Source organism: Diadema setosum, chromosome 17, assembly GCF_964275005.1.
Source record: "Diadema setosum chromosome 17, eeDiaSeto1, whole genome shotgun sequence".
Taxonomy (NCBI): domain Eukaryota; kingdom Metazoa; phylum Echinodermata; class Echinoidea; order Diadematoida; family Diadematidae; genus Diadema; species Diadema setosum.
This window is the reverse complement of record NC_092701.1, coordinates 1,869,165-1,890,679: the sequence shown is the minus strand read 5'-3', so window position 1 is coordinate 1,890,679 and position 21,515 is coordinate 1,869,165.

Genomic DNA, 21,515 nt, shown 5'->3' with positions numbered 1-21,515 from the left:
TAGGTATAGGGAATTTGTGTGTTTCGGATTAACGAACCTTCGGAATAACGAATCTTCGGAATAGCGAACCTTCGGAATAACGAACAGCACCCGCCTTGGCACCTAAAATAAATACACTTACTAGGGGAAAAATGAAATGCTTTCGACATTCATATAAATCAACTAAAAAAAAAAAAAAAAAAAAAAACTTTCAAGCAGAGAAATAAAGTTTACAAGGAATTGTATTTCACAAAATGGTCTATGTTGCAGTGCACTCGTGATTTGCATGATCTGGACAGGGCGTAGTCACCTGCAAGGGTGATGATTTAGTGTAAAATGAAATATATATATATATATATATATATAATATATAACGTAATCGTCTATGAAGGTAGCACTATAGGGATTCGGAAAAAAACAAGATGCATCAATGAGAACAGCTATTGTAAATTATTTCACGAAAAATGTACTGTTTAGAGGAGAATAACACAAGCCACAAATCGAGGTGAATCCCTGCGATATAAAACGTTTTAATCAGTTGTTGGTTATTACATACATTATAGTTACAGAGAAAATTACATATAGATCTTACTCCAAAACGTCTAAGCAAGAGGGTAGGATATCTAATATAGCCTAAGTAACTAGTGAAATGAGAAAGAGAAGAGGTAAAAAGTACATCCCATCTTCTAGCTAAAAACTGGGAAAGCCTGTCAAAAATAGCACGATTGCATTATCAAAGCTCTAAAATTAATCCATTCATCTTTCTTGTCCTCTTTTATTAATTCATTTGTGTTTTTGTCTTTTTTGTGGGGGGATGAAGAATACAATTCTATTTTTCTAATTCCCCAAGAAGTATGTAGAAATATATGATGTCGTTCATATGTAGGCCTAGATGGTTACCATCTTTCACTTGATAGCGTGACGAAATTGCACCCACCAGTATGTTATTTTTCCGTTAATGGAACAGCCTGTACAGGTAATTGACATGTAGATGGCGCTGTATATCCTGTCGGTCTCGTGGGCTTTCTTTGCCTACTGTCGGTCTCGAGGGCTTTCTTTGCTTAGTGTCGGTCTCGTGAGCATTTATTGCTTAGTGTCGAACTCATGGGCTGTATGACTCCTGAGCCGTATAACTCGTGGGCTGTATGACTCATGAACCTATTATTGATGTCGGTCTCGTGGACCGTATTATTCTTGGGTGTCGGTCTCGTTGGATGACCCCGCTCTCCTCATCCACCTCCTCTATTATGGATTTGTCATTCTGAAGTTCAGAAACATTTTCAATCTCAGTGGCAAACCCTGCCATAGTTTGGGAAAATTTGTCTAAATATTAACACCTTAGGCTTTTAACATTGCCGCTTGCATCTGACGGTGGATGACTCACAATGGCTGTTTCTGGTTAATGTTATGATCACATCAGCCAGTTCATCCGAGCTGCGGTTCGGGTTTGTTTTGACGGGTTACATGTAAAAAGGGCAATGACTATCGAGGGTAATAGAATTGGTGAACTAGTCTGCAAATTCAGACACAAGAGGAGTATTTGTCTGTCGCCTTACACATGGAAAGTAGGATATCTATCAAAATCAGACATTAGCAATTTAGAAGTGTTAGTAACATTTTATGTAACATTACAATACCCCAAAATTGTTACCTCCGCATCATAACGTTTAGCTGGATGTGATGCTCTCTGCGAATACTTTATTGATATAGTGTTCTTAAAATTAAATTCAGAGAGAGTGACATTGAAAGAATGGGATTATTAAATCTTATTTGTTGTCGTTATTGACAACTAAGCACTGCTGCCCCTCTGGCCCCTGAAGAAATGATATACGTATAGTTTGCGAGGCATCCTCAAAATGTATCACCTCTGTGATATCTTTGTATAGGATGATGCAGTGATCACACTGCAGTCTTTTCAGTATTTCACATTCTCCCCCCTCACCACCAATTCTTGAGATCAGACCAGATTGGAGAAAATTGCAAGACATTGCATTTTCCTGTGGTCAGTTGGTTTAACGTTTCCATAGCAATCATATTAGCATCGACAACCTGTATCCTCTCGTCTTACTTTTTTGTCGTTGTTTTCTTATAATTAACTATGAATCGGTGGCAGTTCCATATGGAAAACTGCCTTTGATTCACAGTTAATAATAACACAACAACGACTACAGCAAGATGGGTGGATATTGATAGAAAGCTAACCTTTTGACAAAGCCTCGTGGCTGAAAATTGAGACTAACTCGCCCCACCGAGCACAAACGGGTGAACGCGAGTCCGACTGCGCCGCTCGGTCTCGGCTCCCTGCTTCCGCTGTTCGCAGTCTCGCCGCGTATCGTTTGGCAAAGACAGTAGCCTCTTCACCTCAGACGTTTAGCGTAATAGCAAGTGAAGGTCCTTGGTAACAGCAAATCTGCATCCTCCGCATAGATTATAGGCTAGTAGCGGTCAAGTCATTCAAGATTCTTCGGCTGTGATTGAGTAATGAAGCTGTAAACAAATTCGTTACTAGGATTTTTGAACGTATGAGAACTGGGCCAGTCGCATCAATCCATGAATACACACGTTTAGTCGTGTTCTTTTTCTCTTCTCCTTCTCATGCCCATGCAGGTCGTAGTGACGTAACGACCCAATTGATCCACGATGGTACCATAGACGGAGTGTGGACCAAGGATTGGAGGCCAGCGGGCATCAAAACGGACCTCCATTCCTATCTGCAGGAGAAGTTGAAGTCTACTATTAAAAGATACAAAATTGAAAAAAGAAAGAAATCGTTGGTTTCCATGCTCAACCAAAATTAAATACCTTTCTTCCACTTGCAGACAAACCCAAATCCCAAAATTAGTTCCTCAATATAGTTCTGAAATGTGAGTTAGGGATACCAAGTACACAAATTGTGAACATAAGTGATAGCAGCAATGGTCTTAGAATAAACCGTTTACAGTTCTATACGAACCTACACATATGCATCAAATGTGATAGCTCGAAGATTTCTTAAATCACTGCTCCGAATGGTAAACAATACATTTACGTTGATCGTATGTGCGTCAAAATATGACCCTATCCACCGCATGAATCCTCATTATGAACCTCATGGTGATTACAGTTAGCCTACATCTTCAATGATTGTCTCATTTTCTTATAAAATCCTACGTTATGTATTATGTAACATTTGTCAAGATAATCATTAGTAGTCTAAAACTTTGGTCAGTCATTATTGTGCTCATCTATATATTTATTGGAAACCTTTGCCCTGCTTCACGAAGAAAGTCTGAGGGTTAGGGTTAGTACACACCAATGGATCGGATCGTTGAAGATGGGTGCAGAAATTAAGGAATAAAGGACTCAAAATACGGCAAAGAAAAAATGGCTCACTTAGTCTTGTAGGATGTGTTCTCAATTGATTAACCAGTCAATCCGGGGAAGGAAGCTTGCTGAATGTTTCACTAATTTAATTCTACTCTTTTCGGGGATGTCTCTAAAATAATGTATTTTAGAATCAGTCACATGAACATCAAATTCCACGTATGAAGTAAGGACCAATTTGAAATGAACGACCCAAGTTAACTGGTTAAGTTGACCATCTGTGCGTCAAAATAATGCCCCTATCTACAGCATAAGTCTTCATGGGGATTATAATAATATTATCCCACTCTTGTTAATGCGTGTCTCATTTTTGTAATGCCTGTACGCTATTTGTAATATCTGTCAAGATAATCATTAGTAGTGTAAAATGTTGGTCAGTCATATGTTTATCTAGATATCTAAAACGTCTGTAAAGATTTACGAAGAAAATCAGAGGGTTAGGGTTAGTGCGCACCGATCGAACTGATGGTGGCAGATGGGTGCTGAAATGAAGAAATGTAATGGCTCGAAAATTGGAGAAAGAGAAAATGGCTGATTAAGTTTGTAGAATTTGCTCTCAAGTAATTCAGTGGCAAATCTAGACGTATTCAGAAATCAAAAAGATATCGTCCGTTAACCATGCATAATGAATTGTCAATAAGCTTGATGAATAACTCACTAATTCTTCTCTCTTAGGGCTGTCTTAAATATAATGTATTACACGTTTTGCTGTTACTCTTGTCTTCTTTCCTTGGGAGAGGAATCAGTCACGTGAACGTCGAATTCCAAGTATGAGTTTAGGACCAATTTTGAAATGTACATTTAGGTTACTCACATTCAATATATATTTTAGTTTGTTCAGTGAGTGACTTTTATGAGAAATTCACATTCCCAGAAACCATCAATTTTTTTAGAACCACTCATGGAAAATAGACCTGACTAGCAGACCTCACTTCTTGATATCTTCTTGTAAATATCATCATTTCGTGTATCGTTCAGCTTAAGGGAAGACGTTTATGATGTCCAAAGAACAAAGCCATATTTTCTGAGTTTTTATATAATATTTATTATACGCCTTTTATTTCAACCTATAAATTTTGTCAGCAGATTGGTACCCTCAAGTTTTTATAGAGCAGACCCTGGTTTGCATGTGTTTTGAAATGTATCCGGGGATTACAACGTTTTCTTTTCAGACATTCTTGTATTTGGCCTCGTCGTTATTTCGCCCGATCAATATTTTAATAAACAACAAAGACAAGTAAAATACTGGTGTGTAAAATTACGTCTATCATGTCTCTCTCGACGTTGCGTATGAACGACCTTCCGCGTCTGTATTGTACTGTTGTGCTTGATCATTGCATTGACTATTCTGTGTGTGCTAATTAATTAAGCTTTACTCTTAATCGAGTCATTCAAATGCATACATTTCAAATAGATATGTGCCTCAATACACGGGAAATTAAAGCAGAATACCCAAAGGTAGTCATTATGCAATACTTTTTCTTTCGTTCACACTCATTCCCATTCTTTGACGTTCTTAGAAACAGTTGGTACAATGATTGCAATCAGTAGTGTGACCCCAACATATCTCTTTTCATATTCCCTAGTATATTGCAAGTGTAAAATAAACGCCTGTACATTGTTAGTGACGTTCATTTGCTCTTCATGAACAACAAATTTAATCTTTATTTTTTATAATGTCCACCTGCATAGTGGATTTAATTTTGTCAGAAGTTAGGTATCAACCACAGTTTTTCCCGTATATTTCTAACTTCTTCCGCTCAATTTTATACAGATTTGTATTTTAATTTACTCCCGAGACAGCTGGAATATCCAAATCCTGGTTTCAAATTCCCTTTTTGTCGATCATGATTGCTGAAAGATGAATTTTTTTTCGGATACGTGTGCAGCGAGTGTGACAGATGAATTCGAATTAGTGGCATATTATACCTGCAGCACAGCTTTGAGCAGGAGTCTGGGCCACTGCCAGTTTCTCTCTCTGTTTTCTTCCCTCCCTCCCCCTCCCCCCCTCTCTCTTTCTCACTTTACGCCTCTCCCAATCTCCCTCTTTGCTGGTCTCCCATTTTCTCTCTTTTGCACTTTGTACCACTTCATCCTCCTGTCTCAAGCATGAGCAAGGCTAATTCCTATGTCAAGACTTTTTAGTTGCCACGCCAACGCATATTGATTTATAATTCCAGCTTCTGGTAGGAGTCTCGCTTCTAACTCCCTCTCGCACTCGGTTCCTAATCTCCTTCTGTCCCTGTCTCTCCTTATCTATTTATTCCTTCTCCCACTCCCTGTTCTCTTAGAAGTGGTATCCTTGAAGCAATTCAATTTATCATGTTTGAGAAGAAATGACATTTTAGGTATTTTGTAAGTGTCATTGTGTAAAGTGTTAAAAAATTCTAGTAATGCTTATACTCCACGGGAAGGCACCATATAACGCTTCCATCAAAATGCAGTAAAAAAGAGCAATAGAGGATAAAATGCATAGAAACTGCAGCCATAAAAGAATTGAAATACATTCAGCAATTAAAAGAAAGATGTTTACAAATCTAGCACTTCCTCACTTCCCTCTTTACTGCCGTTCCTCAGAATAATATGGCTTCCATGAATGATGGAATTTCGCGTCAAAAGAATGTATTGCGAGAGTGAAAGCGGTATATACAATACAGGTGTACTTACATCTTCATTATAGTCTACGTGAAGACTCCACAACGCCTCGATCGAAAAAAAAAAATAGCAGTAAACGAGGATTTAGCGAATGGACATCAAAACACAAGAGTAATGAACATACAAATAAAGTTACTTTGATAGAGAGAGAGCGAGAGAGAGAGAGAGAGAGAAAAAAAAAAGATGGGGAGGGGGGGGGCTGAAATTATTTTGAGGCTTTCATTAGCCAAATAGTCATACATGTATTTTCTTTTTTCATGAGACCTAACGCGTCAAATATGAATAATGCATGCTTGAGAAAAATTTGCATGAAAACATGATTCATTTCTACCAATTCTACCGATAGTCGAAAAACAAGCATTCAGCTCTCCCGACTTAGCATTAGACAATGGACTCATCTGCACCATTGAATTCACACAAAATAACCGAAGTGCTGCAGTGAGTGTTGTTCGGGGGGGGGGGGGGAGGTATTTACAGATAATGCTGTATGAGATGGAAAGCCCTTTGTTGTCATTTATTTAGAATAAGCTATGAGACATAACCAAAACATTGAAGACTAATATCGTGAGTATGCTCAGGCTGCACGTAGTCCAATGGCTATGGGAAGTCAACATTACAAAATGATACACATTTTGATAATAAATACCTCAAACTGATTTCACTGTTTTCATTCCTCTCTACATTACATACATTTTGTTTACGCGTATAAGTCCTTCATCACTGACAGGGTTTTGAAGTTTTTGAAGGGGGAGGTGAAGTAATTTAGAAAGAGAGAGTCCATCACTTTTATGAATGTACTTGCGCTTCTAGCATTTTAAAGGTCCAAGTGCAGGGCACAAAGTCGTCTTTTTCGGGGGGGGGGGCTAGGAAGGTTTTTTTTTGGTCCGTTTCTCCCAACATTCCGCTGATGAACACCATTGCTCTAGTTAGCTGCATGGTCAGGCAAGCTCATGATCATGTGCTAATTTAAGACCTTAGTCACAACCGAACCGTCAGTAACAATCTCTTTTACCCCCTCCCTTCATGTTTGTGTAAATTCCTTGAAGCATGAACGCCATTGTTATCTGCCAAGTTGGGCATGTCGGGAGAGCTAACTGGCTCCATATTTATTATCTATCTATCTGGTTAAAATGGAAGCATATTTTCAAATTCAGTTTTCTCGAGAGGGCATTGATCATTTTTGACGCATGGGATATCGTATGAAAGGAAAAAGAATGGCTATTACGGCTATGATTTTATTTTTTTGCAAAAGATTGCTGAGAAAGTATGAAAAACTCATTCAAAGTCAACATTTAATCGTTCAAATAAAAATTTAGTATCACTAGTGTCTATTGTTCTAACTCAGTCATGCACGAATTTTCAACAATGAGTTGTGCATCAAAAATAAAATGAAAGAAGAGAAGTGTATCTTTCAGTCCATGTACAACTCATAAAGCAAATATGTAATTGTGTTACATTGTAGCATGTTTCATCGTCATTTCATTTATATCTATAGGCCTAGTTAATGCACTCTACAAATTAGTTTATCCCCTCTAACTGATAACATTATAAGACATAGACATTTCAGTCAGACACAAGTACCGTGTCGCAAATAAAGTTAGAGGAACTTTATGCCCACAGATGCTGAATCAAGTCAAGTAATCAGGGAAAGGCACTGAATACTTCTTCAGCATGCAGTCAATTTACACTATGGAGTGCTTGTGTCAGTCGAGTCGAGACGAGAGAAAAAACACAAGGCACTGTTGACATTGGCCACAGCCTTTCACTGCAATTGATGAATTGATAGCGGCAAGATCAGACGTCTAGCGTTCTGGCATTCGCACTTGACAAATCCACTCTGAGAGAAGCGCCGTAACTCTCGTCTTATTTTAGATACCAAGAATCTCCCTAGCAGAAAGAAAAAACCAAAATATTGCACACAATATTTCTTTCGAACTAAGACACGCAAATCTCAAATCCAAAGCTTACTGACATAACAAAACAGTGACTGTTTTGGATGACGTGAAACAGGTGTAGAAGGAGTGACAGAGAGGGAGAGGGGAGAGAGAAAACCAGTGAAACCATACAGCCTGCGCAATAAGGGATGCACTCAACCCAAGGTATAATAACCTGTCTAGCAACTCATATTTCTCAGCTACAGCAAGAAAGACACACCCACTGTTTGTGGGATATTCTTCATTTGAAATTCATTCGATGTTATAGGCTCTTCTTCACAATGAAATCAATTCGAACGAGAATAAGCAACATGTTCTTCTCATCTGTGATGCTGAATAAATTTTTTTTAAAGACAAACAACACAATATTTATGAGGGTTTTTTTTTTCTGCAAATAAAACCATGTACTTGTATACAAAAATGATGTATCACTGTCATTAGGTTTTTGACATAACTCCATATACAGAGATAGACAGATCCAGACAAAAAAAGTACATGATAAAAACATAGACACCTCAACTAGATGACCGTGGGAGGTTCAATTCCGGCGGGACCCTATTGATAACCTAAGGGTCTTACTACTGGTGTCGGTCTCAGTGTCTCATTAAGGTACATTTGAATTATAATCTTCAGTGATAATGTTTCTCCATTGCGAAAAAAAAAAGAATCTCGGATAAGAGTTTTGTGCAGGATAACACGATATTTAGAATAAAGAGGTTAGCTGATATTCCTGCATTTTGTTTTGCACATTATTTTTACCGAGTAGTGGGGTTAATTCATTCAGTTGCAAATACTAACCTTCAAATCAAACTTATTTCTCCATTCTAATTGCAAAATCATTTACCCTTCTACAGAGCAGTATCAACTGGATATTGTACCACCACACTGCTTACCATAACACCAGATTCCATATTTTCGGTACTTTATATCATGTGGAAAGAAGGAAAAGAATGTGTGCATTGTGTCACGGTCATTAGGTTCTTGACATAACTGCAAATAAATACAGAGACAGACAGATACAAGACTTCAACCTGGATGACCGTGGCAGGTTTAATTCCTACCGGGCTCTATTGATAACCGAAGGGTTTTACTGGTGTAGTGTCTCATTAAAATGCATCATCATCTGACAATGTTCCTGCATATAGCTATTAAGAAAATACACTCCCATATAGTAGTATAATGCAGGGTAATATTAAATTATGCCTATTAGATTAACACCTAATTATTGTATCATAATAGTGTAAACTAGAAGAATGAGAAAATGATAATGCTCTAATGATCTGTGTTTACACATGATAAATAAGACAAGATGAATCAAGCCAAAATAAGATTTGAATAGAGTGGGTAAATATTTTTTTTTTCCACCGTAGGAAAAAGCTGATGTTTATGACAAACTGTATGTATTATCTGCCATGGAGCATCAGAGTTTAATGATTAGCTGATTGTTTCTAAAGTGTAGGGTTGTTAGGGTTTTCAGGGTAAGGGTTATTATGGGACTTTGAATTTGTTGGGGTTATTAGGATTTTCAGGGTCGGGGTAGTTAGGGTTTTGAATTTGTTTGGAGGGTTGGGGTTATTAGGGTTTTGAATATAGGGTTACTAGGGTTTTAGAGTGCGAGGTTATTAGGGTTTTGAGGGCATATGCTGTTAGGGTTTTTTGGGATTCAAAACCCTCAAAACATGCACCCTCATAACCTTAATAGCCCCACCCTGGAAACCCTAATAACCCCAACAAATGCAAAACCCTTAATACCTTACCTTCAAAACCCTAATAACCCCGCAATCCGAAATTCTAGTAACCCCATAGTCAAAACTCTAATAACCCCAACCCTCAAAACCCTAATACCCTTACCAAATTAAAAAACCCTTACAACATATGCCCTCAAAACCCTAATAACCCCGCTCTCTAAAACCCTAGTAACCCCATATTCAAAACCCTAATAACCCCACCCGTCAAACTCCTAATACCCTTAACAAATTAAATACCCTAACAACATATGCCCTCAAAACCCTAATAACCCCGCTCTCTAAAACCCTAGTAACCCTATATTCAAAGCCCTAATAATCCCAACCCTCAAAACCCTAATACCCTTAACAAATTAAAAACTCTAACAACATATGCCCTCAAAACCCTAATAACCTCGCACTCTAAAACCCTAATAACCCTATATTCAAAACCCTAATAACCCCATATTCAAAAACGGTTATAACCCCAACCCTGAAAACCCTAATATCTCGAACAAATTCAAAACCCTAAAAACCTTTACCATCAAAACCAAAATAGCCCCACATATTAAAACCCTAGTAACCCCATATTCAAAACCCTAATAACCCTAACTCTAAAATCCCTAATACCCCGAACAAATTCAAAACCCTAAAAACCTAATCCTTCAAATCCCTAATAAATCCGCACTCTAAAACCCTGGTGACCCCATATTCAAATTCCTAATAACCCTCAATCCTTCAAACACTAATACCCCGAACAAATTAAAAATCCTAAAAACTTATAGGGGACCTACCCTCAAAACCCTAATAACCCCGCACTATAAAACCCTACTAACCCTATATTCAAATCCCAAAATAACCCCAACCCTCAAAACCCTAATACCCCAAACAAATTCAAAACCCTCAAAACATTCACTCTCAAAACCCTAATATCCCCACTCTGAAAACTGAACTAAACCAAACAAATTCAAAACCCTCAAAACAATAATAACCCCTCCCAATTTAAAACCCTAGTAACCCCATATGCAAAACCCCAACAAGCCCAACCCTCAAAACCCTAATACCCTTATAACCCCGACCCTGAAAACCCTAATAACCCCAACAAATTCAAAACCCTTATAACCAAAACCCTGAAAACCCAAATACCCCGAACAAATTCAAAACCCTAAAAGCCTATACCATCAAAACCCTAATAACCCCACACATTAAAACCCTAGTAACCCCATATTCAAAACCCTAATAACCCTAACTCTCAAAATCCTAATACCCCGAACAAATTCAAAACCCTAAAAACCTATACCATCAAAACCCTAATAACCCCGCACTATAAAACCCTAGTAACCCTATATTCAAAACCCTAAAAACCCCTAACCTTAAAACCTTCATACCCCGAACAAATTAAAAACCCTACACACCTATACCCTCAAAACCCTAATAACCCCGCACTATAAAACCCTAGTAACCCTATATTCAAATCCCCCAATAACCCCAACCCTCAAAACCCTAATACCCCGAACAAATTCAAAACCCTCAAAACATTCACTCTCAAAACCCTAATATCCCCACTCTGAAAACTGTACTAACCCAAACAAATTCAAAACCCTCAAAACCCTAATAACCCCTCCCCAATTTAAAACCCTAGTAACCCCATATTCAAAACCCTAACAAGCCCAACCCTCAAAACCCTAATACCCTTATAACCCCGACCCTGAAAACCCTAATAACCACAAGAAATTCAAAACCCTTATAACCAAAACCCTGAAAACCCTAATACCCCGAACAAATTCAAAACCCTAAAAACCTATACCATCAAAACCCTAATAACCCCACACATTAAAACCCTACTAACCCCATATTCAAAACCCTAATAACCCTAACTCTCAAAACCCTAATACCCCGAACAAATTCAAAACCCTAAAAACCTATACCCTCAAAACCCTAATAACCCCGCACTATAAAACCCTAGTAACCCTATATTCAAAACCCTAATAACCCCTAACCTTAAGACCTTCATACCCCGAACAAATTCAAAACCCTAAACACCTATACACTCAAAACCCTAATAACCCCGCAATATAAAACCCTAGTAACCCTATATTCAAAACCCCAATAACCTAAACCCTCAAAACCCTAATACCCCGAACAAATTCAAAACCCTCAAAACATGCACCCTCAAACCCCTAATAGCCCCACCCTGGAAACCCTAATAACCCAAAAAATTCAAAACTCTCAAAACACTAATAACAGGCCCCCCCCCCCAACATCTAAGACCCTAACAACTCCATATTCAAAATCCTAATAACCCAACCCTCAAAACCCTAATACCCCGAACAAATTAAAAACTCTAAAAACCAATACACTCAAAACCCTAATAACCCCGCACTCCAAAATCCTAGTAACCCAAAATTTAAAACCCTAATAACCCCGACCCTGAAAATCCTAATAACCCCCAAAAATTCAAAACCCTTAATACATTACCCTCAAAACCCTAATAACCCCGCAATCCGAAACCCTACTAAACCCATAGTAAAAACCCAAATAACCCCAACCCTCAAAACCCTAATATCTCAAACAAAATCAAAACCCTAAAAACCTTTTCATTTAATACGGTAATAACCCCACACTCTAAATCCCTAGTAACCCCATATTCAAAACCCTAATAACCCCAACCCTAAAAACCCTAATACCCTCAGCAAATTAAAAAACCCTAAGAACAATATACAATCAAAACCCTAATAACCCCGCTCTCTAAAACCCTAGTAACCCTATATTCAAAAGCCTAATAACCCTAACCCTCAAAACCCTAATACCCTTAACAAATTAAAAAAACCCTAACAGCATATGCCCTCAAAACCCTAATAACCCCGCACTATCAAACCCTAGTAACCCTATATTCAAAACCCCAATAACCTAAACACTCATAACCTAATACCCCGAACATATTTAAAACCCTCAAAACATGCACCTTCATAACCTTAATAGCCCCACCCTGGAATCCCTAATGACCCCAACAAATTCAAAACCCTTAATACCTTACCCTCAAAACCCTAATAACCCCGCAATCCGAAATCCTAGTAACCCCATAGTCAAAACCCTAATAACATCAACCCTCAAATCCCTGATACCCTTAACAAATTAAAAAACCCTAACAACATATGCCCTCAAAACCCTAATAACCCCGCTCTCTAAAACCCTAGTAACCCCATATTCAAAACCCTAATAACCCCACCCGTCACAATCCTAATACCCTTAACAAATTAAATACCCTAACAACATATGCCCTCAAAACCCTAATAACCCCGCTCTCTAAAACCCTAGTAACCCTATATTCAAAACCCTAATAACCCCAACCCTCAAAACCCTAATACCCTTAACAAAATTAAAAACCCTAACAACATATGCCCTCAAAACCCTAATAGCCTCGCACACTAAAACCCTAGTAACCCTATATTCAAAACCCTAATAACCCCAACCCTCAAAACCCTAATAACCCCGACCCTAAAAACCCTAATAACCCCAAGAAATTCAAAACCCTAGTAACCTCATATTCAAAAACCCTTATAACCCCAACCCTGAAAACCCTAATACCTCGAACAAATTCAAAACCCTAAAAACCTTTACCATCAAAACCAAAATAGCCCCACATATTAAAACCCTAGTAACCCCATATTCAAAACCCTAATAACCCTAACTCTAAAATCCCTAATACCCCGAACAAATTCAAAACCCTAAAAACCTAATCCTTCAAATCCCTAATAAATCCGCACTCTAAAACCCTGGTGACCCCATAATCAAATTCCTAATAACCCCCAATCCTCCAAACACTAATACCCCGAACAAATTAAAAATCTTAAAAACCCTCAAAACCCTAATAACCCCTCCCCAATTTAAAACCCTAGTAACCCCATATTCAAAACCCTAACAAACCAAACCCTCAAAACCCTAATACCCTAATAACCCCGACCCTGAAAACCCTAATAACCCCAAGAAATTCAAAACCCTTATAACCAAAACCCTGAAAACAAAAATACCCCGAACAAATTCAAAACCCTAAAAACCTATACCATCAAAACCCTAATAACCCCACACATTAAAACCCTAGTAACCCCATATTTAAAACCCTAATAACCCTAACTCTCAAAACCCTAATACCCCGAACAAATTCAAAACCCTAAAAACCCTCAAAACCCTAATAACTCCGCACTATAAAACCCTAGTAACCCTATATTCAAAACCCTAATAACCCCAACCTTAAAACCTTCGTACCCCGAACAAATTAAAAACCCTAAACACCTATACCCTCAAAACCCTAATAACCCCCCACTATAAAACCCTAGTAACCCTATATTCAAATCTCCCAATAACCCCAACCCTCAAAACCCTAATACCCCGAACAAATTCAAAACCCTCAAAACATTCACTCTCAAAACCCTAATATCCCCACTCTAAAAACTGTACTAACCCAAACAAATTCAAAACCCTCAAAAGCCTAATAACCCCTCCCCAATTTAAAACCCTAGTAACCCCATATTCAAAACCCTAATAACCCCAACCCTCAAAACCCTAATACCCTAATAACCCCGACCCTGAAAACCCTAATAACCACAAGAAATTCAAAACCCTTATAACCAAAACCCTGAAAACCCTAATACCCCGAAAAAATTCAAAACCCTAAAAACCTATACCATCAAAACCCTAATAACCCCACAGTAAAACCCTAGTCACCCCATATTCAAAACCCTAATAACCCTAACTCTCAAAACCCTAATACCCCGAACAAATTCAAAACCCTAAAAACCTATACCCTCAAAACCCTAATAACCCCGCACTATAAAACCCTAGTAACCCTATATTCAAAACCCTAATAACCCCTAACCTTAAAACTTTCATAGCCCGAACAAATTCAAAACCCTAAACACCTAAACCCTCAAAACCCTAATAACCAAGCACTATAAAACCCTAGTAACCCTATATTCAAAACCCCAATAACCTAAACCCTCAAAACCCTAATACCCCGAACAAATTCAAAACCCTAAAAACATGCACCCTCAAACCCCTAATAGCCTCACCCTGGAGACCCTAATAATCCAAAAATTTCAAAACTCTCAAAACCCTAATAACACGCCCCCTCCTCCACATATAACACAATAGGAACTCCATATTCAAAATCCTAATAACCCAACCCTCAAAACCCTAATACCCCGAACAAACTAAAAACTCTAAAAACCAATACACTCAAAACCCTAATAACCCCGCACTCCAAAACCCTAGTAACTCCATATTTAAAACCCTAATAACCCCGACCCTGAAAATCCTAATAACCCCCAAAAATTCAAAACCCTTAATACATTACCCTCAAAACCCTAATAACCCCGCAATCCGAAACCCTAGTAACCCCATATTCAAAACCCTAATAACCCCAACCCTCTAAACCCTAATACCCTCAGCAAATTAAAAAACCCTAAGAACATTATGCCCTCAAAACCCTAATACCCTCAGCAAATTAAAAAACCCTAACAACATTATGCCCTCAAAACCCTGATAACCCCGCTCTCTAAAACCCTAGTAACCCTATATTCAAAACCCTAATAACCCCAACCCTCAAAACCCTAATACCCTTAACAAATTAAAACAAACCCTAACAGCACATGCCCTCAAAACCCTAATAACCCCGCACTATAAAACACTAGTAACCCTATATTCAAAACCCCAATAACCTAAACCCTCATAACCTAATACCCCGAACAATTTCAACACCCTCAAAACATGCACCCTCATAACCCTAATAGCCCCACCCTGGAAACCCTAATAACCCCAACAAATTCATAACCCTAATACCCTTAACAAATTAAAAAACCCTAACAACATATGCCCTCAAAACCCTAATAACCCCGCTCTCTAAAACCCTAGTAACCCTATATTCAAGACCCTAATAACCCCAACCCTCAAAACCCTAATACCCTTAACAAATTAAAAACCCTAACAACATATGCCCTCAAAACCCTAATAACCTCCCACTCTAAAACCCTAGTAACCCTATATTCAAAACCCTAATAACCCCAACCCTCAAAACCCTAATAACCCCGACCCTGAAAACCCTAATAACCTCAAGAAATTCAAAACCCTAGTAACCTCATATTGAAAACCCTTATAACCCCAACCCTGAAAACCCTAATACCTCGAATAAATTCAAAACCCTAAAACCTTTACCATCAAAACCCTAATAGCCCCACATATTAAAACCCTAGTAACCCTACATTCAAAACCCTAATAACCCTAACTCTAAAATCCCTAATACCCCGAACAAATTCAAAACCCTAAAAACATAATCCTTCAAATCCCTAATAACCCCGCACTCTTAAACCCTGGTGACCTCATATTCAAATTCCTAATAACCCCCAATCCTCGAAACCCTAATACCCTTAACAAATTAAAAACTAACAACATATGCCCTCAAAACCCTAATAACCCCGATCTCTAAAACCCTAGTAACCCTATATTCAAAACCCTAATAACCCCAACCTTCAAAACCCTAATACCCGTAAGAAATTAAAACCCCTAACAACATATGCCCTCAAAACCCTAATAACCTCGCACTCTAAAACCCTAGTAACCCTATATTCAAAACCCTAATAACCTCAACCCTCAAAACCCTAATAACCCCGACCCTCAAAACCCTAATAACCTCAAAATATTCAAAACCCTAATAACTCCATATTCAAAACCCTTATAACCCCAACCCTGAAAACCCTAATACCTCGAACAAATTCAAAACTGTAAAAACCTTTACCATCAAAACCCTAATAGCCCCACATATTAAAACCCTAGTAACCCCATATTCAAAACCCTAATAACCATAACTCTAAAATCCCTAATACCCCGAACAAATTCAAAACCCTACAAACTTAATCCTTCAAATCCCTAATAACCCCGCACTCTAAAACCCTGGTGACCCCATATTCAAATTCCTAATAACCCCCAATCCTCCAAACCCTAATACCCCGAACAAATTAAAAATCCTAAAAACCTATAGAAGACCTACCCTCAAAACCCTAATAACCCCACACTATAAAACCCTAGTAACCCTATATTCAAATCCCCCAATAACCCCAACCCTCAAAACCCTAATACCCGAACAAATTCAAAACCCTCAAAACATTCACCCTCAAAACCCTAATATCCCCACTCTGAAAACTGTACTAACCCAAACAAATTAAAAACCCTCAAAACCCGAATAACCCCTTCCCAATTTAAAACGCTAGTAACCCCATATTCTAAACACTAACAACCCAAACCCTCAAAACCCTAATACCCTAATAACCCCGACCCTGAAAACCCTAATACCCTAATAACCCCGACAATGAAAACCCTAATAACCCCAAGAAATTCAAAACCCTTATAACCAAAACCCTGAAAACCCTAATACCCCGAACAAATTCAAAACCCTAAAAACCTTTACAATCAAAACCCTAATAACCCCACACATTAAAACCCTAGTAACCCCATATTCAAAACCCTAATAACACTAACTCTCAAAACCCTAATACCCAAACAAATTCAAAACCCTTAAAAAACCTATACCCTCAAAACCCTAATAACCCCGCACTATAAAACCTTAGTAACCCTATATTCAAAACCCTAATAACCCTAACCTCAAAACCCTCATACCCCGAACAAATTAAAAACCTAAAAACTATACCCTCAAAACCCTAATAACCCCTCACTGTAAAACCCTAGTCACCCTATATTGAAAGAAATAATTTAAGGGTATCATTATTTTGAGGGTTGGGGTTATTAGGGTTTTGAGGGTATGAGTTATTAGGGTTTTGAATATAGGGTTACTAGGGTTTTAAAGAGCGGGGTTATTAGGGTTTTTGAGGGCATAATGTTGTTAGGTTTTTCAATTTGCTGAGGGTATTAGGGTTTTGAGAGTTGGGGTTATTAGGGTTTTGAATATGGGGTTACTAGGGATTTAGAATGTGGGTTCTAAGCGTATTAAATGAAAAGTTTTTTAGGGTTTTGAGTTTGTTCGGGACATTAGGGTTTTGAGGGTTGGGTTTATTAGGATTTGGCTATGGGTTACTATGGTTTTGGATTGCTGGGTTATTAAGATTTTGAGGGTAAGGTATTAAGGGTTTTGAATGTTTGGGGTTCTTATCACTTTCAGGGTAGGGGTTATTAGGATTTTAAATATGGGGTTACTAGGGTTTTGGATTGCCGGTAATTAGGGTTTTGAGGTATTGTTTTTAGAGTTTTTAATTTTTTCGGGTTGGGTTATTAGGATTTTGAATCTGGGTTGCTAGGGTCTTAAATGTGTGTGGGGTGGAAGGCGTGTTATCATTTTTAGAGAGTTTTGAATTTTATTGGGGTTATTAGTGTTTCCATTGTGGGGTTAGGGTTAGGGTTAGGGTTAGGGTGAGGGTTAGGGTGAGGGTTAGGGTGAGGGTTAGGGTTAGGGTTAGGGTTAGGGTTAGGGTTAGGGTTAGAGTTAGGGCATTTGCCAAGTATGAAAAGTGCTAGTTAAGATCCCAAATTTTGTGTATAGGTAGTACACCTGCTAGTTAGTAAATTCCCAAAATTTTGGACCTTAACTCCTATAACGTTTTTTTGGCGCCATTTTGAATTTTTTTTTGGAAAAATTTTCAGTATTTTTTCAAAGAAAATTAAAAAAAAAAAAAATGCTTAGAATTGTCTGAAACGTGTAAAAAACACATTTTAGGGAAAAAAAATTTTCCATAGGTTTTGTTCACAATTTTTTTTTGTCGGAAAACCCGGTAGGCTTAGTACATCGGTCGTGATTTGGCAAAAAGGTGTATGTCTGCCGTTTTACAGCGACTACAAAGCCGAGAAAATCGACTTTAAAGTTTTGGCAGTTTCCTTGACCGTAAAAGCCACCTAAACTGTGCAACGCTCAGGGATTCAATTCCATGATTTAGTATACACTTCAAATTTCATTTCCTGATAATTTTCTTGCATCTAACTTTAAAGAATACTTCAGAATTAGCACTTTTAGCATGTTTAGAGACATACACCTTTTTGCCAAATCACGTTTACAGGGACTGCGACCCACACTATTTTGGCAAAAAGGTGTATCTTCACATACACCGTAAGAAATCATGCATTTAACTTGGCAAAAAGGTGTATGTATAGAGATACACCTTTTTGCCAAATCACGTTTACAGGGACTGCGACCCACGCTATTTTGGCAAAAAGGTGTATCTTCACATACACCGTAAGAAATCATGCATTTAACTTGGCAAAAAGGTGTATGCATAGAGATACACCTTTTTGCCAAATCACGTTTACAGGGACTGCAACCCACGCTATTTTGGCAAAAAGGTGTATCTTCTCATGCACCGTGAGAAATCGTGCATTTAAGTTGGCAAAAAGGTGTATGTATAGAGATACACCTTTTTGCCAAATTAAACGATAACAAAATATACCAGAGATTTTGTAGGGAGAAGGGTGTATGTGAGACCATTTCTAATCAAATGTTAACTCTTGACAATCTTTACTTCATTATTACAAAAAGATTTATAAAATAACAATAAAGAAAAATATCAGGATGCACAACTTGTTCATCAAACATAGAAAAATGTGCGCAAATTACAACTCACCCTAGAGTCTAAATATTAACAAAACATGGTCTCATGGATATGCATGGTTAAGGATTACAGCTGAAGAATTTTTCTTCTTCCTTCTCCTCCTTTTTTTCCAAAAACTTCTACTTCCAATAAGATGATTCATCATATTTTTAGCTTTGTGCCCCTTTTTTTCGACAAAAGGTTCGTTTGTTTTCTCTACTGAATGCTTTAGCAAACAAAGAGGCAGTTGTTTGCACATCATGTATCTGTTCTTAAAAACGCAGTTATCATGCTGCTCCCAATTTTTGCAATAAATTCAATAAATGTGAAAATTCAGGTAGGATCATTTAACTGTTTGCATCCACTGAGCACTTTGAGCAGTACATCCAAGTATCATTTCCAAAGACAGGTACACATCTTTCTCTAGACCTTTGTGTGTAACTGCCACTAAATGTCTGTTAGGTAACAGCCCCATACGCATAGCGTAATGGGTAGCCGATCTTACAGTCACACAGCACACCATTACACTATGTACTAACTATACACAGCCCAGTCGCTGTACATGGTACGTCGCGACAGGGCTGTACGCGCGCGACCACCAACCACTAGGAGAGCGACGTAATCGTATTACGATAGCTTTGAATTTTGATACTTTACATCATTTTTGTCACCTCAAACTCAACGAGTATACTTTTCAATATTTACTCTACATCTGATGCTATCAGTATTCAAATGTACGCAATGAAACTTACCGAAATTGATCATCATATCCAGCATGTCCACACGGTACACAATCTTTCACGCCAGGCCTAACTATACACAGCCCAGTCGCTGTATGGTACGTCGCGACGTACATTACCATGTACAGCGACTGGGCTGTGTATAGTTAGGCCTGGCGTGAAAGATTGTGTACGGTGTGGACATGCTGGATATGATGATCAATTCCGGTAAGTTTCATTGCGTACATTTGAATACTGATAGCATAAGATGTAGAGTAAATATTGAAAAGTATACTCGTTGAGTTTGAGGTGACAAAAATGATGTTAAGTATCAAAATTCAAAGCTATCGTAATACGATTACGTCGCTGTCCTAGTGGTTGGTGGTCGCGCGCGTACAGCCCTGTCGCGACGTACCATGTACAGCGACTGGGCTGTGTATAGTAAACTATGTACAGGCTTCTACATGCAGTGCACAGCACGGACAGTGCAGGGATCACTGTCATTTTGAAGCGTAGAGAACTTTCATCCCACAGCCACACTTGCCGGAAAAGCTGTCATTTCAACAGAAATGCTAGATTATACGAATCTGCGCATCTAATGGCATAGAAGTGGCCATAGAAGTCTAGGACAAACGTTAGATCTGAACTTCTAGATATTAGGTTCTATCTACTCACCGACTAGCAACAAGGAGAAACTTCTGCAGTGCAACGGGCTGCCAGTTTTAAGTCAGGAGCATGGCCCGCCACCGCACCGACCGGTGAAACGGTACACATACATGCCAGCAGCACGTATAAACAACAGAGTATATAATATACACAGAGTATAAAAGATACACCTTTCTGCCTTATCATACTTCGCAACTATAATTCATGATTCATTCGGCAGATGGATGTATCTAAAGATACACCTATCTGCCAAATCTTTAAGCGCTCCCCAGCGTGCACGGTTAGAGGTGTATCTAGAGATACACCCTTTTGCCAAATCATGTAGTTCTCTATCCTGGTACGTCATTGTACGTCAAGGGTGTATGTAAAGATACACCCTTTTGCTTAATCAAAAGCAGGAAAATTGATAAAATAATACAGAGATAGCCCCAAGTATCTCGGAAACAAATGATCGATGACTTACGAAAGTTGGTCACATGAAAATTTCGGCATCGAAAACCCCCAAAATGGTAAAAACCAAAAACATGATATTTTTCAGACATACACCTTTTTGCCAAATCACGACCGACATATGTACAAAGCCTATGGGATTTTTTTGCACCCTTGCATAGGAATTGTACATGGGGTTAGGGTTATACAATTACACATCACGCTATGAATAAGAACTTGAAATCACATTTATTAACTATCAAGTACATGTCAAACAAACCAAGTACAGGTAATCTTTAATTCTACAAAGTTACAAATCAATGTTAAATGACCCAAAGGAACATTTCTGATACCGCGTTGAATGCAGGCATCTGATAATGTTATTTTTCTTTTTGTTGTACATTGACTTCAGGATTGCACAGTCTACGATTTAATCACAAATGTTTGTTATGTTCTTTGAAA